At 42.6% G+C, this 20,153-nt stretch overlaps 1 non-coding gene across 1 annotated transcript; it reads right to left on the bottom strand.

The window, feature by feature from the left end:
* Window positions 1-16,824: 16,824 nt before the first annotated feature.
* On the bottom strand, window positions 16,825-16,931 carry LOC118482325. Its single transcript, XR_004868368.1, has one exon. It is a non-coding gene; the product is annotated as a small nucleolar RNA R71 (small nucleolar RNA).
* Between the last annotated feature and the right edge of the window lie 3,222 nt (window positions 16,932-20,153).

Below are 20,153 nucleotides of genomic sequence, written 5' to 3'. Positions count from 1 at the left end.
TCGCTTCTGAAGAATATCCGTTGATGGAAATGAATATCCGTTTGTTTAATCCTTCATTTCCGTTCTGATGAAGAATCCGTTGAAGAAAATGGATCAACCATTCATTTTCGCTTCTGAAGAATATCCGTTGATGGAAATGAATATCCGTTTGTTTAATCCTTCATTTCCGTTCTGATGAAGAATCCGTTGAGGAAAATGGATCATCCATTCATTTTCGCTTCTGAAGAATATCCGTTGAAGGAAATGAATATCCGTTTGAATATCCTTTTCATTTCTGTTCTGATGAAGAATCCGTTGAGGAAAATGGATCATCCATTCATTTTCGCTTCTGAAGAATATCCGTTGAAGGAAATGAATATCCGTTTGAATATCCTTTTCATTTCTGAATCTGAGGAAGCATCTGTTGAAAATGGATCATCCATTCATTTTCGCTTCTGAAGAATATTCGTTGAAGGAAATGAATATCCGTTTGAATATCCTTTTCATTTCTGTTCTGATGAAGAATCCGTTGAGGAAAATGGATCATCCATTCATTTTCGCTTCTGAAGAATATCCGTTGAAGGAAATGAATATCCGTTTGAATATCCTTTTCATTTCTGAATCTGAGGAAGCATCTGTTGAAAATGGATCATCCATTCATTTTCGCTTCTGAAGAATATCCGTTGAAGGAAATGAATATCCGTCTGATTATCCTTTTCATTTCCGTTTCTGAGGAAACATCTGTTGAAAATGACTCCGTCTGTTCATTTTCGTTTCTGAAGAATGTCCGTTAAGGAAATGATAGGATTATGCTTTGCATATCTCTAGGGGTTATTTGACACAAAGTCACAGACAGACTCCTACGAATAAATTTCGGGACGAAATTTCCTAAAGTAGGGGAGACTGTGACACCTGTGTCACTGTGACCGTCAAACAAATGCCAAACCAATGAAAATTTGTATTTCATACTTGGGAATTGTGAAAATATGTGTATCATTTGCACATATCAATTCTTGTTCGATTTCGGGCTTTAAGTCGCTTTCTGGAAGGTTATACACGATCTGATGCGTAAATATAACCAGTTTAATGCAACAAACACTCCGGAATAGTGACATAGGCTTAACATACCTTAAATAACCTTTACATAACTTAGAAATAAGTTTTGGATGGTTTGGTATGCCGAAATCAAGTTTATTCGCTTACAGGGACTATTTGCGTCAACTTGCAAAAGTCTGCCGTTTCGTAAGGCAACGTATAGTCCGGAACTTGATCATAAGTTAAACATACCATATATAACCTAAATATGGCTTAGAAATAAGCTTTGATAGGTTCGGTGTGTGAAAACATGCTTATATGATCTTACAGGGACTAAAGGTGTCAAAAACGGCGTAAGTTTGCATTTTCGCGCATATCTTACGTTCTGGACACATCTGGACATCCAAAATTTTTGTACACACTAAAATATTTTTATTTTAGTGATCGCCATGCAAAAATTCCATTCGTCGCTTAATTTGGATCGTTTTCGCGTCCGTTCGAGTTTCGTCGTAAATAACCGAACAACGTGACCGTACGACCAAACGAACCGACATCCGAGATATTTTTGAGCATGTTTTGAGTCCCCTATGCTTTAACTTCATTTTAGAGCCTTGAAATGAGGTTAACGGGGTTTAAACGCATCGAAAAAGGCTTTAAACACGTGCAGGGACCATTTCTGTCAATTTTGAAACTTTGCTGAACCTGATACATGCTAGCGTAGCGTGAGCCCTAAGGCCTATGCCCTAGCGCTACGCGAGCGCCTCATCTGGGCAGAAAGTGTGTTTTCAGCATCTGTTTGCAAATTCAGGGGCTGTTTTGGTAAATTCTTGGTGTGTTGAGCAAGTTTAAGTGTTCTCCAAGGCTTTGCACCTGCTCCTAACACTTGTATGGATGAGATTTATTCCTTAATGGCTAAACAAAACACTTGTTGTGATCCTATGAACTTCCCTCAAGTATAAATAGCCAACACTTTCATTGTTTCATTTGCTCATTCCTCATTTCCTCTCTTCACATCTGCTTTGGAGCTCTCTCTCAAGCATTTGGGACTTGTCTTCTTTGTAGAAAAGATAGCAAGGACTATTGTGAGCCTTCTTTCATTCTTTTTCTTGCTTTTTCCTGATATAGTGCAGAAAGTCAAACAGTTTGGCCAACAGTTTGACTTTCGGTTTTGACCATCAATTGGTCAAGTCAAAGTTCAATTGAACTTTGAAACGTGATTGTAATCACGATAGTTATAATCCTTCGCGGTTATAGCTGCTGATTACCACGTTAGCTAGTTGTAGTGTCGAGTCAAAGTTTCGGTCAAAATGCGTTTTAGCACGCATTTTGCCTCGGAACTACTTTAGGGTATCAAAACACTTTGTTTTGATACCAAATCAGTAGGTTAGACATGTTTTGACATGTCTAACACGACACTATTAGTTTGTGCTTGTTTAGGGTCGTGAGGTAAGCGGTCTAAACCACCGCTTAGCCTTTCGAACCCGACCCGTTTGGTCGATCTTTAGGATCCGACCGAGCTTAGTTAGTGATCATAGTTGCATAGGGAATAACCACTGAGGTTATACCTTATGATCACATAGGATTGGTTAGTCATTTGCTTGTTAGCTTGTATGCCCATAGGAAATGACCAAAATGCCCTTTTGAAGCTAAAATCCGTATTTTTGCCTATGTGAACATATTTTGACAAGTAATCTGATTTAGTAACATGATTAGGGATAATTGGGCATGTAAGACTTGGCATAGCACATAGTTAACCATCCGAACATAGTTTTACGCTAACGACGCCTTATAGTAGCTTATGTTACCATAACGTGTCGAAACGGGTCAAAAGCACTTAGGTAGGCCTTTCAATCAGAATGTAGGGTCTATTAAATCATACCATATGAGTTCAATTACTCATTTGATTTATAGAACCTCATTCTATCCTATCTCCCGATTTAGGTCCGGTTATTTACATAGTTACCTATATAGGGTGTCGTTTGATTCCCTAATCACTCTAGCTTTGCTTGGTTGTTGTTCAAGACTTCTAAGCACCCTCAGGTGAGTACATAGTCCCCTCCTTTACTGTTTTCAAACTGTTTTGGGGTGGAACACATGTGCCTACTTGATACTTTCATGTTTCCCATGTTTTTATATCATATACTTACTATGTTCAATAGTACATTATTAGTACACGATTTCATTATGTTTTGCTATGTATGTTCACTTAACATGCTAGCACATTGATTTCCATATACTACATTTTGTCGCATATGCTCATCCAGCATATGGACACATTGTTTTACATTTTGAACCGTTGTAACCATATGATCATTTGAACCGTTGTAACCATTTGATCATATGAACCGTTGGTAACCATTTGACTATGTAAACCGTTAGTAACCGTTGATTATGTGAACCGTTTGTAACCGTTGATTAGATGATCCGTTGGATTATGTGAACCGTTTGTAACCATTTGACTATGTGAACCGTTTGTAACCGTTGATTGACACGAACTGTTTGAATCTGTTTGAACCGTTGGGTTAGGGAAGTGATTAGGTAACGGGGCGGGTATAATGTGTTAAAAGCATGGTGGATACGCCGCTGGTACTTCCTATATATAAGTGCTTTTAATACATTATATATCGTTGCGTTATCTAGATCACTTGGGCAATGGTAAACAAAACAAAGTTGTAATACAAGGTTTTCCAACAATATATTATACTATTCGAGTTTTATTCCATAAACGATTTACAAATCTGGATTTAATTAAACAAATGTTTTGGGGTTAAGAATCATGGCTACGAGATTTTTTTTATAAAATATAACCAATTTGATTTGAGTTGGTTATTTGTGTCGCAATACTATACTTTTCAAAACAAGGTTTTTAAATAAGTATTGCAATATGTAAAACGAGCCATGAAACTGAAACTCATACAAAACCTATGTACTCGTCGGCATTTTTATGCTGACATACCTATTTTCACATGTGTTTCAGGTACATTAGTTGATGGCATTTGATGATGATATTGGTGTATTCTCACATAGGAATGGACAAGGCCTTAGCGACTTTAAAACTTGGAGGATAATAGTTGTATTTATCTAATTTGTATCAAAACATTTAGTTCAATAATTCAATAAAACGAAACTATTTATTCCATGGTTGTGAAACAATGATTCTGTTACAACACTCCCCGACGTTTCCGCCACGTTTTGTTGTTTTACGTGGTCGGGGTGTGACACTTTCAACTCTTTTACACTCAATGCCTTCAAACCGATAGAAACGGAGCTTGAACCGGCCAACTAATCATTCAAACAGTTAAAAGGTTCAAGATTCAGGTTCTATGAACAAGGTTCACCGATTTCGGGTTAAACTTTAAACCAACATTCCGAACCGTTCACCGGCCGGACTTGGGTGATTCCTGTTAGGCCGGAGAGGCGGGTAAGAACGAAGGTATCATAGTTCGACTCGTTATCAAACTACCTCGATATAATGACAAGTAACCAGACGACCAAGTGTTAGACGAAAGGCCGACCAGGTCAGACTTGCTGGCCGAACGGCTAGGCTGATCGAACAACCCAGCCGATCAGACAGACCAGCCGATCGACCGGGCCAGCCGATCGGCTAGCACATGGCGTCCCACTTTTCCAAACTTTTGAAGTATAGTATTGAAGAAGTAATGTTCGATCGAATAGGTCACTCGATTGGTAAACATTACTGTTCGGATCATGAGATACTATGCTTCAACACTTAATCGTTTTCACAACTCGTTCGTAGTAGGGAATGCCAGCCGATCGAACAGACTGTTCGATCGAGTGACATTCAGTTGAGGACTACTTCTGAAATTCCTAGCCGATCGAGTGAGCTAGCCGATCGAGCGAACCGCTCGATCGATCGACTTGAAAGGTAGGAACACTTCAGTGTTCTCAAATGCTGCAACGAAAACTTCAAAAGTTCAAATCCTCAAACACAAACACACCAGAGGAAGAAACAATCCACTCGAATGGTCCAGCCGATCGAGCCTACCGGCCGACCGAACGGGACTGTCCAATCGGATATACCAGCCGATCGAACAGGCCGTTCGATCGAACCTGCCGTTCGATCGACCAGCCCATTCGATCCGTTCACACTTGTTTGCATTTCCACGTTACTCATTGTTGTGCTATCGAACTATTAAGGCTAACCCTACTCCCAACGCTCCCTTCAATCCATAATCAATCACTGTGAGTATACTCGAACCCTTTTTGCTTTAGCACTTTTGGGTGTTACATACGTTACTTATCAAAATCACAATCGAACACCCTATTCAAACTATTTGAACGCTAACCGATTGCATGTATTACATGATTAAATGTATGCTTGTTATTATGTTTACACGTGGAAAGCTGTCTACCTGCCTAAGCAACGTAGTACTATAGTTTGGACTCAGCACCCGTTCACACGGGGGTTGTTAAGGACAATCTACTTGCATGATTTACGGTGGTGATCATGTATTGCGAACTGTCTCGGACAGTCAACCCGCAGTCATTGGTATTGATAGGTCCATGTCGATAATTTACATGCATCATTGCTATCTGTGTACGTGCTGGTTATGCGTAAACTATTCGAACTCTATATGCTATTATCAAACTTGTATTCTCACCTTTACATTATATGTATTGACTTTATTTTAACGTATGTGACAGGTGTTTAAGTTGCTAGGATGCTTAGGCGCATGGTGATGAAATCAAGGCTAGGGAGTCTAGAAATAATAAACAATTGTCTGTAATAATAACTGAATCTGAGTTGTCGGAACGGAATTATTTGCCTAGTTGTTTTCTGTGATAACTGGTTATTTATTTGGGACACGGTATAGGACGTGTCATTTAAACTGAATTTATATTATAGTTGTTGTGGAAACTTCTGGACAATCTATTTCGCTCAGTGCCGCGCCCCGATGATTCCGCCATCAGTTGGGGTGTGACAGATTGGTATCAGAGCCATAACTATAGGGAATTAGGTTAGACACGACCTAGTCCGGGTCGCTGTCTTAGAGACCTAGACTATAGTTAGGAACCATCAGACCAAGTTTATGTGCTTATTCTGTAATCCTTCACTATCACTGCACCCGAATTTTCAATCAAAGTCAGGCGATTCAGTTAGGAATAGGTGTGAAAGCCGCAAACTCCTGACCAAACTGCCTGACTTATGCTGGTTTTATTCGTTTATTCATGCTTATCTCATTATTTTCACCAACAAACAAAGGAGGTTATGCCAAATCAGGAGTGAAATCCATATTTTGACGAATAATCTCCTTTATTCTATTAAAAACAAGGAAGAAATTGCTAAGCCAAGGGGTGAAACCCTGACCTTGGCAGTTTGTTCTGGATTTTATGTATCTCACCAAGGCATTCGATGGACTCCAACAACCTGAACTCACAAGTATGACCTAGGAAGCGCGTGTGGAATGCCCAAGAATCGAGGCAGAAACACGACCTCTAGAGTCGAAAGTGATGATCAGTCTACTGCGAATAGTCGAATTGCCTTGGGTAATCGATGTCTAGTAGCCGCAGACAATCTATCTCTCGATTTTATGTGTTTCGATTCTGAGAACCGCAACCGCGTACTCTGATGACTTGTTGTTTTTATGTGTTTATATGTGCTTTCCCTATTCTGTGTTTATGTTTTGGGATGTTATTCAATTCTGCTATCATTTCAATCGACACGCACGACATGTACTGTTATCTATCCCTAATCGATCCCCAGTAGCTGCAATTTAGACGATATTACAGTATGATATGCTATACGACTAAGTTAGGCTAATACGATGCTATTCGACATGCTAAACGAATGACACTCGAGCTTTGAAGGATAGGTTTCTGTTTTCTGACTGCCTCTGTGATTAAGTGCCTGGGTTACGTGCCTTAGTGTTTAAGTGACTCTGTGCTTATGTGCTTCTGTGCTTATGAGTATCTGTGGTTATGTGTTTATGTGTTTATGTGATACGTGTTTCGACGTAATTCTAAGCTTTAGATAATAGTAAGACGTGTGAGGTGAGATTCAATTTCGTTGTGTTGAGTCTCGTGACGATGTCTGTTGCAGACCATGTCGTCGTCTGGATCCCGGCCCCGAGCCCCACTTACCCGCCAGGAAAAGAGGGACAGACGTCTCGCTGCCATCATCTCCAAAACTGTGGCGAAAGCTGTGAGTGAGGTGTATGAAAACGCTAGCAAGTCGTCAGAAGAATCTCGAGCTGAAATCCCTAAGGATTCAAGCAAGGCTACTTTCAGCTTCAAGCAGTTCAAAGCATGCGGACCAAAAGAGTTCACTGGCGAAGATGGTCCAACAACCATGTTTCACTGGTTCGACTCAGTCGAAGTCACTCTGCGCCAGAGCGGATGTCCCAAGCATCTCCGTACTCTCAATGCTACAGGCATCTTCCAGTCCCGTGCTCTAGACTGGTGGACGGCCGAACGAAACAAGCGCGGAAATGATGCAGCTTACGGGCTATCATGGAAGGAGTTGAAAGCGATTATGATCGTAGAATTCTGCCCTCCTCATGAGCGCCAAAAGCTGGAGGACGAGTTCTGGGGAATCAAGCAGAAGGATGGAGACAACGCTGCTCTCACTGCTCGCTTCAAGCAGCTTAGCATTATCTGTCCTGATCAAGTCAAGACCTCAGATCAAGCCATCAAGAAGTACATCCAAGCCCTACCTGATTGTGTAGCCGACTTTGTTCACGCCGCCAAGCCAGCAACGATCGAAGAAACCTACCTACTCGCCGCTGAGATCAACGATAAGCGAGTCAAGTCTGGTTTCTGGGATAAGCAAACCAAGTCTCTGCATCAAGCCACTGCAACACCCACCGACTCATCTGCTCAATCCTCCAAGTCCTCAAGAAGGAAGAAGAAGAAGAACAACAGCTCCAGCAACAAGAGCTGTGCTGCCGCGACAAACGCCACTCCTCTGTAAACTGTACCAGCTCAACAGCAGCAGCACTCTCGCTCAGCTCCAGTGATCAATGCACCGCCAGCAAAGCATGCATACACAGGCCCTCACCCACTCTGCCCGACATGTTCGTATCACCATCCAGTGGGTCTAGCTTGTCGTTTTTGCGCTCACTGCAACCTGTACGGTCATTTCACTGCGAACTGCCGTTATGGTCCTCGTCAAGCCCCAGCTCAAGCCACTGTCAACCAAGCTCTACTCCCTGCCCCCCAAGGCCAACCAGCAGCTCAAGCACCAGCAGTCAATGCTCGAGTCTGCTTTGCATGTGGTGACCCTAACCACTTTGCAAACAGGTGCCCGAACAGGGTGGTTAAGCAAGAGCCCCAGCAGCAACAACAGCAACAACAACAGCCTCAGCAACAGCAACAAGCAGCCCATGCCCGAACCTTCAACATCAATGCCCGCCAGGTTCAGGCGGATAACAACGTGGTTAATGGTACGATCCTTGTGAATGGTATTTATGCATCATGTTTGTTTGATACTAGAGCCGATAACTGCTTTGTGTCGTTTGAATTCGAGAAGCTCCTTAGTCGTAAGCGCTCATATCTATCCTCGTCATTCGAAGTCGAAGTTGCTACAGGAAGAACTATTGCCGTTAACTCAGTACTCCGTGATTGTACTCTCGAACTCAACAATCACATCTTCCCAATCGATTTTATTCCGATGCAACTCGGAAGTTTTGATGTCATAATAGGCATGGACTTTCTTCGTGAAAACCATGCTGAAATCGTGTGCTTTGAAAAGATGATTCGATTCTCGCTCGTGAATGGTGATCTCCTATGTGTATACGGTGAAACAACGTCGAAGGGTCTCAAGCTCATGTCGTGTATTCAAGCCAGCAAGTATCTCCGCAAGGAATACCGAGCCTTCCTGGCCAACATTGTAGTAGCGGAGAAGGGAAAGAAAAAGAAAGTTGAAGTCAAAGATGTTCCAGTGGTTCGTGAATTTCCTCAGGTGTTCCCTGATGATCTTCCCGGACTACCACCAAGTCGTGATATCGACTTTCGTATCGACCTCATTCCTGGAGCTAACCCTGTTGCCAAAGCCCCATATCGACTCGCTCCATCCGAAATGCGGGAACTCTCGAACCAACTCCAGGAATTACTCGAAAAAGGCTTTATTCACCCAAGCACCTCTCCTTGGGGCGCGTTAGTCCTTTTCGTCAAAAAGAAGGACTGGTCGTTCCGGATGTGCATCGACTATCGGGAATTGAATAAGCTAACCAAAAAGAACCGATACCCCTTGCCCCGAATTGACGATTTGTTTGATCAACTACAAGGTGCAGCATGCTTCTCTAAGATCGATCTACGTTCAGGATATCATCAGCTACGAATTCAAGAGGAAGACATTCCAAAAACCGTTTTTCGAACCCGTTATAGCCATTACGAATTTGTTGTTATGCCCTTTGGTCTAACCAACGCACCCGCGGTTTTCATGGATCTGATGAATCGTGTGTGTAAGCCATACCTTGACCGTTTCATCATCTTGTTCATCGACGATGTCTTGATTTATTCCAAATCGAAAGCCGAATACGCGCAACATCTACGTTTGGTTCTCGAGTTACTCCAGGGGAACCAACTCTATGCCAAGTTCTCCAAGTGCGAATTCTGGTTGGAGGAGGTTCAGTTTCTGGGTCACATAGTGAATAGTCGGGGTATCCATGTCGATCCTCCGAAGATTGAAGCTGTCAAAAGCTGGATTACGCCTAAGAACCCATCAGAAGTTCGTTCTTTTCTCGGACTAGCGGGCTACTATCGACGATTCATTGAAGGATTCTCCAAGATCGCTGTGCCGCTTACCGCTCTTACTCATAAAGACAAACCTTTTGTGTGGGGAAACGCACAAGAGACTGCCTTTCAAACCCTCAAGCATATGCTGTGCAATGTACCGATTCTTACGCTGCCCGAAGGAAGCACAACTTCATTGTCTACTGTGATGCTTCTAACCTTGGTCTAGGTTGTGTTCTCATGCAGCGAGACAAGGTTATAGCCTACGCATCTCGTCAGCTCAAGATCCACGAGAAGAACTATACAACCCATGACCTCGAGCTAGGCGCGGTTGTCTTTGCATTGAAGATTTGGCGACACTACCTGTATGGCACTAAGTGTACGATCTACACTGATCACAGGAGTTTACAACATATCTTTAATCAGAGAGAGCTTAATATGCGTCAACGCCGATGGGTAGAACTTCTCAATGATTACGACTGTGAGATTCGTTATCACCCAGGCAAGGCGAATGTGGTTGCTGACGCGCTCAGCAGAAAGAGTTACGTGCTCAGTACCCGAAACATCCAAGCCCAGCACAATCTCGAAACCCTTATCCGCGAAGCCCAACATGCTTGCTTTAATGAGCGTACATTGAAGAAAGAGAGGATCTATCATGATGGAGCTCAGTTAGTAAGCAAATCAGATGGGATATTCTATTATCTGGACCGAATCTGGGTCCCTAAGCGGACCGATTTGCGAAAGATTATTATGAATGAAGCCCACAAGTCCCGGTATTCTATTCATCCCGGTGCAGACAAGATGTACCAGGACCTGCGTTATAAGTACTGGTGGCCGGGTATGAAGCGGGATATCGCTCTATACGTTGGAAGCTGTTTAACTTGTGCAAGAGTCAAGGTTGAACATCAAAGACCTTCTGGCTTACTCGAACAACCGCCGATACCTATATGGAAGTGGGAGAGTATAGCTATGGATTTCGTAACGAAGCTCCCGCCCACGCCATCAGGTCACGACAGTATTTGGGTTATAGTTGATCGTCTAACGAAATCAGCCCACTTTTTGCCAATACGAGAAGACTACAAAGTGGAGCGACTAGCCCAAATCTACACCGACGAGATCATTCGTAATCATGGTATGCCTCGTGACATCATTTCAGACCGTGACGCTCGGTTCACTTCGCGATTGTGGGAAACGTTTCAAGCGGCCCTTGGTACGTCGCTTAATCTGAGTACCGCATTCCATCCTCAAACCGACGGACAGACTGAAAGAACGATCCGTACTCTTGAAGATATGCTCCGAGCGTGTGTTATAGATTTTGGTGGTAGTTGGAACAAACACCTGCCATTGGTGGAATTCTCGTACAATAACAGCTATCATGCCAGCATTCAAATGGCACCTTTCGAGTCTTTGTATGGTAGAAGATGTCGATCGCCTATTGTGTGGCACGAGATCGGTCACTCGCAACTAACCGGTCCCGAGATTCTACAAGAAACGACTGACAAAATCCACCAGATTAGAGACAACTTGGTGAAAGCTCGGAACAGACAGAAAAGTTACGCCGATAAAAGACGCAAGCCCCTTGAATTTGAAGTTGGTGACTACGTACTCCTAAAGGTATCGCCTTTGAAGGGTGTAGTCCGATTCGGCAAGAAAGGGAAACTCGCGCCTCGATATGTTGGACCTTTTAGGATTCTGGAAAGAATCGGAAAAGTCGCCTACAGACTCGAATTACCGGAGGAACTCAGCAACGTCCACCCGACTTTCCACGTCTCTAACCTCCGAAAATGCCTTGCTGACCATGATCTAATCGTACCACTCGACGATCTTCAGGTCAACGAAACGTTACACTTCATGGAAAAGCCTGTCGAAATCATGGATCGCCAAACCAAGCAACTCAGGCGCTCTCGCATCCCGATCGTGAAGGTCCGATGGGAAGGCAAACGAGGCGTGGAGTTCACTTGGGAACTCGAAAGCGACATGAAGGCCAAGTACCCGCAGTTGTTTAAATAAATAGATCTGAAGCATCAAATTGGTAAATCACGGCGCTGTGTAGCCTTCGAGCCTAATTTCGGGACGAAATTCCCTAAACAAGGGGAGGCTGTAACACCCCGTGTTTTCGAATGTCAAATTCAAAGTCAAAGTCCAAGTCAACTTTGACTTTCTTTGACTGTAGATAGTCGATTTTATATTTTAGTTGTATTATGTGGAGTAAGTGTTGTAATCAGCAAGAATCGAGGTAATCGAATGTGTTTTAATGCGAACCGATCCACGACTGTGAATGATAGGAAGTAACAATGCGATAAAGTTAACTAATCAGTAATCAAACCGATCTAACAATCAATCGAACTCGAGACTCGAATTATGCGAATTTTGGTATTCTTATACGTGTGTGTGTGCCTTATGTGTTACTTGTGCGTGTTTACTTTATGTTTGGTGTGGTATTCAAGCAAATCAATCGAAAATCGAATCGAAACTCGAAAAGCAATCGAACTTAATCGAAACCGACATCGAAACGTGACTTATAGAAGATTGTATGTTAGATATAGTGGTTGGGATTAAAAGTAATTTGACTAGGAACTCTATCGTATTCGTATCATCGTCCATCGAAATCGAAACGTCGAAAATCGCCGCAAAATACTCGAAGTGTGTGGCGGATCGAACAGGAAGCATCCTGATCGATCAGGCCAGCTGATCGGCTCACATCTTGCCAGCCGATCGAGCAGCCAACTCGATCGGAGCTCCTGGCCGATCGGCTACCACTTTCCTCTTTTGGAAGCCTATAAATAGGGTTGTCCTTGTCTTCATTTCCACTTTTGGAAAGTTCTGACCGGCCACCTCCTATTCTTCACCTTTTCTCAGATTTCTCTCAATCCCGGTAAGTTTTCACTCAAAATCTTGTACGATTTTGATCATTACTTGATTCTACACCTTTCTATCTTTCAAAACTTGGATTCTAACCGTGAAATCACCAAGATCTAAGTGTTCTTGGGTGATGTCATCATGGTGTTCTTGAAGAACATCAAACTTTGGCATCATTCAACCATGAATAGCTTAGATCTAACCGATTTCCACATAAACAAGTTAAGATCTATGATTGAAAGAAGGATTTCCAACTTTCTTTCAACTCTTTTACACTCAATGCCTTCAAACCGATAGAAACGGAGCTTGAACCGGCCAACTAATCATTCAAACAGTTAAAAGGTTCAAGATTCAGGTTCTATGAACAAGATTCACCGATTTCGGGTTAAACTTTAAACCAACATTCCGAATCGTTCACCGGCCGGACTTGGGTGATTCCTGTCTGAGCCGGAGAGGCGGGTAAGAACGAAGGTATCATAGTTCGACTCGTTATCAAACTACCTCGATATAATGACAAGTAACCAGACGACCAAGTGTTAGACGAAAGGCCGACCAGGTCAGACTTGCTGGCCGAACGGCTAGGCTGATCGAACAGCCCAGCCGATCGGACACACCAGCCGATTGACCGGGCCAGCCAATCGGCTAGCACATGGCGTCCCACTTTTCCAAACTTTTGAAGTATAGTATTGAAGAAGTAATGTTCGATCGAATAGGTCACTCGATTGGTAAACATTACTGTTCGGATCATGAGATACTATGCTTCAACACTTAATCGTTTTCACAACTCGTTCGTAGTAGGGAATGCCAGCCGATCGAACAGACTGTTCGATCGAGTGACATTCAGTTGAGGACTACTTCTGAAATTCCTAGCCGATCGAGTGAGTTAGCCGATCGAGTGAGCTAGCCGATCGAGCGAACCGCTCGATCGATCGACTTGAAAGGTAGGAACACTTCAGTGTTCTCAAATGCTGCAACGAAAACTTCAAAAGTTCAAATCCTCAAACACAAACACACCAGAGGAAGAAATAATCCACTCGAATGGTCCAGCCGATCGAGCCTACCGGCCGACCGAACGGGACTGTCCAATCGGATATACCAGCCGATCGAACAGGCCGTCCGATCGAACCTGCCGTTCGATCGACCAGCCCGTTCGATCCGTTCACACTTGTTTGCATTTCCACGTTACTCATTGTTGTGCTATCGAACTATTCAGGCTAACCCTACTCCCAGCGCTCCCTTCAATCCATAATCAATCACTGTGAGTATACTCGAACCCTTTTTGCTTTAGCACTTTTGGGTGTTACATACGTTACTTATCAAAATCACAATCGAACACCCTATTCAAACTATTTGAACGCTAACGATTGCATGTATTACGTGATTAAATGTGTGCTTGTTATTATGTTTACACGTGGAAAGCTGTCTACCTGCCTTAGCAACGTAGTACTATAGTTTGGACTCAGCACCCGTTCACACGGGGGTTGTTAAGGACAATCTACTTGCATGATTTACGGTGGTGATCATGTATTGCGAACTGTCTCGGACAGTCAACCCGCAGTCATTGGTATTGATAGGTCCATGTCGATAATTTACATGCATCATTGCTATCTGTGCACGTGCTGGTTATGCGTAAACTATTCGAACTCTATATGCTATTATCAAACTTGTATGCTCACCTTTACATTATATGTATTGACTTTATTTTAACGTATGTGACAGGTGTTTAAGTTGCTAGGATGCTTAGGCGCATGGTGATGAAATCAAGGCTAGGGAGTCTAGAAACAATAAACAATTGTCTGTAATAATAACTGAATCTGAGTTGTCGGAACGGAATTATTTGCCTAGTTGTTTTCTGTGATAACTGGTTATTTATTTGGGACACGGTATGGGACGTGTCATTTAAACTGAATTTATATTATAGTTGTTGTGGAAACTTCTGGACAATCTGTTTCGCTCAGTGCCGCGCCCCGATGATTCCGCCGTCGGTTGGGGTGTGACAACGGGGCCGTGCCCAACGGACACGGGGGCGTGGTCAGAGTACTGCAGGCGCATTTATTGTAATTGCGAATTACAATTAATGAAGAGAGAGAGTGTCAGACGGACACGGGGCCGTGCCCAGCGGGCACGGGGCCGTGCCCAGGCTTCTGTTCAGCCTATAAATAGGAGTGCTTGGAGCCATTTCAACTCATCCCTTGGCACACCACCTCTCTCACACTTCACCCACCACCCACCACCATCACAACACCATCATCCACCACCATCATCCATTGTCCATCATAGAGTGTGTGAGTCGTCTCGGGATCCAAGATTGATCGTAAGAGTTCTTGACAATCAAAGGCCCTGTTTGCCTAAGTCTCTTACATCACTTGGTGAAGACAAGTGTCTAGTGTAATACTTTTTATTTTTAATCTTTTGCACTTTTTATTTGGTTTTGTATTAATGACTTTAATAACTAGTTTCTTATGTTGAAGGTGATTCTTCCTTGTCGTTTGTCCGTGGTGTCTTGACATTATTTTACTGTCTATATAAAATAAAAGATTTTCACCATTCATATCTCCACGGTCTATATGGAGGTATGTTGGCTACCTGGTCGGGGGTTAAGGGAATGGTTTGGTAAGAGTCTTGCCCTTGTTCAACGTTTAGAGGTCCTGCAAGGGACCTGGGTCAAATTTAGTAGGATCTCCTTTAATACCCAAAGGTATTGGATCGCGGGGATACAAACTCTTTGACCCCCTCATAAGTTAAACTACTATTAATACTATAACCCGGCTATTTAGGACTGTATCCCTGCTGACTCAGACTACTTAGTCGAGGGTAACGTCACCTTCAAAAGAGGGGCCTACCATAATTTGCATTAATAACTTAATTAATTATCTTTCAATAATCCGACCCTTTAGGATTGTATCCTTGCTGACTCAAACTACTGGGTTGAGGGTAACGTCACCTTCAAAAGAGGGGCCTACTACAATAACTAAGATGATCTCTTAAACAAGTGCAAAAGTGCGAAAATAATCAAAGGTTACACTATACACGAGTCGGATCCAAGTGATTCATCTTGTCTATCTGTTTTTATTTTTATTTTTATTTTTCAGCATTTAGTTAGTTTTATTTTCTTAGTTTTAAAATCTTTTCTAACATTTTGATTTGATTAGACGTTGAGGATAAACCGGTACTAAAAGCTCTTGTGTCCTTGGACGACCTCGGTATCTTACCAACACTATACTACGTCCACGATGGGTGCACTTGCCCATATGTGTGTGTAGTGTTAGTAAATATCGTGTTTTATAAATTTAAAACTTGGCTAAAAAGTGTAAAAGGGGCTTAATATATATACCTAAAACATATACACACTAGCACGCATCAAGTTTTTGGCGTCGTTGCCGGGGACACAAGGATTTTAAGAAAGTTAGGAATCAACGGCCTAATCATTTTTTTTATTTTCTTTTTATTTTTTTAGGATTTTTTTTAGCTTTGCAGCTTCTGCAGAGCTCAGCACGGGCTGTGCCTGGTCGGACACGGGCCGTGCTCAGCAGTGTTACTGGTAGTTCTTAGTTTTCCGAGTTACAGAAGGCTGACCACGGGGTCGTGTCGGTGCAACACGGGGCCGTGTCCAACTCTCCAGTAACAGGGATCCGGAAAACAATCACTGTAACTCCGACCACGGGTCGTGTTCACTGAGCACGGGGCCGTGGTGAACCTTCTGACCAACATTCTTTTCTTTTTTTGTTGCAGGACTTGGAACCCGATGCCACCTCTACGTAGTGTAAGAGCTCCAGTTCTAATAAAGACATAAAAGAACCTCTAGAAGAACCCGAACGCTTTCTCAGAAAAAGACTAAAAGCTAAAAACCAAGAGAAGGTTTCAGGGAACCTACTTCCAATGGCGGACCAATGTACCCTCATGGATTATCTACGACCCACCGTAGGTAATCTCGGCGCCGCTACCAATGCACCGAATGTTGAAGCCAATAACTTCGAACTTCGGCCGCATTTGATACAGATGCTTCAAAACTCTGCAACCTTCCATGGGCTTGCAGACGAGGATCCCCATCTACATATTACTAATTTCTTAGAAATATGTGATACCTTTCGGATCAATGGAGCATCAAATGACGCCATCCGCCTCCGAATGTTTCCTCTTTCACTAAAAGACCGAGCAAAGGCTTGGCTTAACGCCCTCCCAGCTGGATCGGTAAACACCTGGGATGAACTAGCCCAAAAATTTCTATATAAGTATTTCCCTCCCGCTAAAACGGCTAAATTAATGACTGAAATTAATACCTATTCACAAGAGGATGGGGAATCCTTATATGAAACTTGGGAAAGGTTCAAGGAGCTATTGCGAAAGTGTCCTCATCACGGTCTTGCAATATGGCAACAAGTATCCACTTTCTATAATGGGTTGTTGCCACACACAAGACAAACACTTGACTCTAGCTCTGGGGGACTTTTAGGTAATCGCCGCCCGCATGAAATATATAATTAAATTGAGGAAATTGCTCAAACCAACTTCTAGTGGCACACTCCCCGAGGCAATAAATCTATTGCCCCGGGTGCCCATAAGGTTGATGAAAGCACCTCTTTACAAGCCCAAATCGAGGCCCTTTCTTCTAAAATTAAAAAGTTAGAAATGACAAAAACAGTCTCGGTTATGGCTTGTGAAGGGTGTGGTGGGCCACATGAAAGTTGGAGTTGTATGAAAGAAACAGATGATCAAACAGAATCAGTAAACTACATTGATAATAGACCTAGGCCGTCGGGTCCCCCAACGGGCACCAACAACCAAGGATGGCGAAACCACCCTAACCTTGGTTGGAGAGAACCCGACAATAGTAGTAACCAACAAAATCAACGAACAAACTTTCAACAACCAAGAAATGAGTCACAAAATTTCCCTCAACAACAAGGTGGACGAGAAAGGCTTGAAGATACTATATCTCGCCTTATCTCCGACACTGAAAAGAAAAACTCGGATAGGTTTCTACAATTAGAATCAAATTTTAGAAATCAACAAGCTAGTATACAAAATACCGAAAAACAAATAAATCAACTAGCCCAGAATTTCTCCGAGAGACCGCAAGGCGTGTTACCAAGTAATACCGAAACAAACCCAAAGGCGCAAGTTCATCTCATCACCTTACGGAACCGTACCGTGGGTCCCGAGGAAGGGCCACCGCCTACTGAGGAGATCACATCACCGCCCCACCAAGAGAAGGTTACTTCCCCACCATCAGAGCCCACCAAGGCTCCTCCGGTTCCGTACCCCGGTAGGTTAATCCGTCAAAAGACCAATGAGCAATTCGCAAAATTCGAAAGTCTACTAAAACAATTGCATGTCAACATTCCTTTCATTGACGTCCTAACCCAAATGCCTAAATACTCTAAGTTCATGAGGGACTTCCTCACTCATAAAAGGAAAATTGAAACAATGCAATTAGTTAACTTAGGCGAAGAATGCTCTGCTCTCGTACTCAACAAACTCCCCCAAAAGAAAATTGATACCGAAAGCTTCACAATTACTTGCTCGATTGGGGACTCCCCCGTTCGTAATGCACTAGCCGACCTTGGGGCTAGCATTAACCTTATGCCCGCATCAATGTTCAAAAGACTCGGCCTAAGAAACACGAGTCCTACAAAAATGAGTATTCAACTTGCCGATCGATCCGTCAAATTCCCGCAAGGTGTCATTGAAAATCTCCTAGTCAAGGTCGACAATTTCGTCTACCCGGCCGACTTTGTCATACTTTATATGGAAGAAGACACCGAAGTCCCCCTCATACTAGGGAGACCATTTCTCGCCACCGCACAAGCAGTGGTGGACATGAATGACGGAACACTCACTTTGAAATATGGGGATAATGAAGTAAAGTTCGGGGTTGGGAAGAGAATAGAGGACGATGACCCGGTGAAGGTTATTGATTCGAGTTTGGATGATGCTCTCCGACGGTGCAACATGGGATGCAAAACATCCCGCTCGGACAACATATAACCTTGCCTTGGGTCTAGCCAAGGACCCTTATAAACGTGGCGCACCACGGAGGCATTCCGCGGAACTATCCTTAGTTTAGTTTAATCTTTTAATTTTAATTTGCAGAAATAAAACACACTCGGGATGGTCAAGGATAACAAGGGAAACGAGAAACATGGCCCCATGCACGAAAACAGGGCCATTCGACAACAATTTCTCCATTACAGTAAGCTCAGCACGGGTCGTGCCCAGCCAACACGGCCCCGTGCTGAACATCCTGCAGAAAATTGCCCAGTTCAGGTAACTGGACACGGGCCGTGTTCATTGAACACGCCCCCGTGCCCAGGCTTCTGTTTCTTTTCTTTAATTTTTGTTACTGGCACTTGAACACGGGGTCATGCCCGGTCACCACGGGGCCGTGTCCAGACTGACAGTAACATAAAATTTTGTTTTAAACACCATTTTACACATTCAATTAACCTAAAAACTTATTTTTGGGACACATTGAGGACAATGTGTAATTTAAGTGTGGGGGGATGCTAAAACCTTGAATTTTGCAAGTCCTAATAACAAGCCTTACACAAAACTCTATTGGAACCGCTAATCACCCCAAATTTTTTCAAAAATTTTCAATTTTTTTTACTTGTCTAAGTTTAAGTTGGGAATTCTAATTCTAACAAGGTTATATTTTTACAAATCTACAACCGATAGCGTCGTGATAAAAAGAACCAACATAAGAAAATTATGAAACGGCATGACAAGCTTAGTTAAAATTTGATTATATATACTTGATCACGTAAAAAAAACCCATTCCCACAAAAAGTGAGTTTTGAGCCTTTATAGAGCATACAAATATACATCTTTACACTAAATGCTCATTTTTCGTTTCTTGTGTGAATAGCCGCCTGGTTCTTACAACTCTAGAACTTGCCACGATAATTCATTCCCGGTCCTTACCAACTTAAACCCAAGTAAGTAAATGATGGAGACATTAGGACTAACCTTTTTTCTTTCAACACCATTATTTTTATTTTTCATTTCACCTACCCAAAAATTCCCCCTAGTTAACCCCTTTGAGCCTAAACCTTTTCATTTCTTAACCCAAAACCCTTTTACCCACAAAAATCCCTTTTTCATTTTTAACCCCTTATTTTAGTAACAAAGCTTGGTTTTCGTGTGACTCTTAAAAAATATATATATATATATATATAATGATGAAGTTGGAAATAAACAAACAAAGCTCCTCAAACAAAAGCTAGTTTGAATAAATACTTCATTAAAAAAAAATAAAAAGTCACAAAAACAAAATGTTTTACGAAAACCAACGCTTTTTACGCCTTTCGCCCTTTTCAACTAACCACTAACCCAACCACCCACCTTTAGCCCAAGCCGAACCATTCACCCAAAAAGTCCTCTTGATATTTACAAAGGTATAAAGTTAAAAAGGAGGAGGATTGATTGCTTGGCAAGCTTATGGTAGAAATAAGTTCCATGCCGCTCTCGAGTGATTCACTAAAAAATACAACTTCGGCCGAGTGTGAGTGATTTCCCCCGTGAGGTACGTGAATTTGTATATAAATGAAATTTAAAAAAAAAAGGTATGTTATGCCTTAATAAAT

Source organism: Helianthus annuus, chromosome 9 (assembly GCF_002127325.2).
Source record: "Helianthus annuus cultivar XRQ/B chromosome 9, HanXRQr2.0-SUNRISE, whole genome shotgun sequence".
Lineage (NCBI taxonomy): Eukaryota > Viridiplantae > Streptophyta > Magnoliopsida > Asterales > Asteraceae > Helianthus > Helianthus annuus.
Note: the sequence above shows the minus strand (reverse complement) of the source record. Positions and strands in the feature narration are given on the sequence as shown.